Source organism: Limulus polyphemus, unplaced genomic scaffold (assembly GCF_000517525.1).
Source record: "Limulus polyphemus unplaced genomic scaffold, Limulus_polyphemus-2.1.2 Scaffold293, whole genome shotgun sequence".
NCBI classification, from domain to species: domain Eukaryota; kingdom Metazoa; phylum Arthropoda; class Merostomata; order Xiphosura; family Limulidae; genus Limulus; species Limulus polyphemus.
In genome coordinates this window covers 554,679-555,548 of record NW_013665903.1, presented here as the reverse complement: position 1 = coordinate 555,548, position 870 = coordinate 554,679, and positions in this window count along the sequence as shown.

Below are 870 nucleotides of genomic sequence, written 5' to 3'. Positions count from 1 at the left end.
GTATTGCTAAAGTTTCATCCGAAAGAAATTATACGGGAAATTAACAAACGACCAGAAACGTAACAATATTAATTCTGAGCTTGTTAAAAAAATTGGGAAGTTTGAAGAACGATAAGGTTCCTGGACCAGATAATACTTCCATAAAGGTTTTGAAGGAGGTTAATGATTGGATATGCGAGCCACTTGCTATTATTTTTTTGTAAGTCCTTGGGTAGTGGGCCAGAGAATTGGAAGTTAGCTAATGTTACTCCTCTTTTCAAGGGATGTGATAAAAATTGTCCCAATAATTATAGGCCTATTAGTCTTACGTCAATTGTGAGAAAGTGTTTGAAGGTTTGATAAAAGATTCTTTGCAATGTCACTTAACAAAGTTTAGAATTTATTGGATAGTCAACATGGTTTCACTAAGGAAAAATCTTGCCTTACAAATCTTTTGAAAAGGTTACTGCTTATGTAAATGAGGGTAAGGGTGTAGATTTGGTGTATCTGGATTTTAAGAAAGCATTTGACAAGGTGCCACATATAAGGCTTGTAAAAATATATCTCAATAAAGTTTGGGTGATAAATTAGCTAATTGGATAGAATAGTGGTTGGATGGAAGAAAGCAGAGGGTTTATTATAAATAGAGATCAGTTAAACTGGATTAATGTCACATGTGGGGTACCTCAGGGCTCAGTCTTAAGACCTTTGCTCTTTTTGATTTACATCAATGACATAGGTGAAAGAATGGTCAATAAATTACTTAAATTTGTTGATGATATTAAGGTCTTGGGTGTTGCTCACTGTGAGGAGGAGGATGCTACTTTACAGAAGGAGTTAGATCATTTAGTGAGTAGGGCAAAGAAATGTCAGATGGGTTTTAATCGTAAT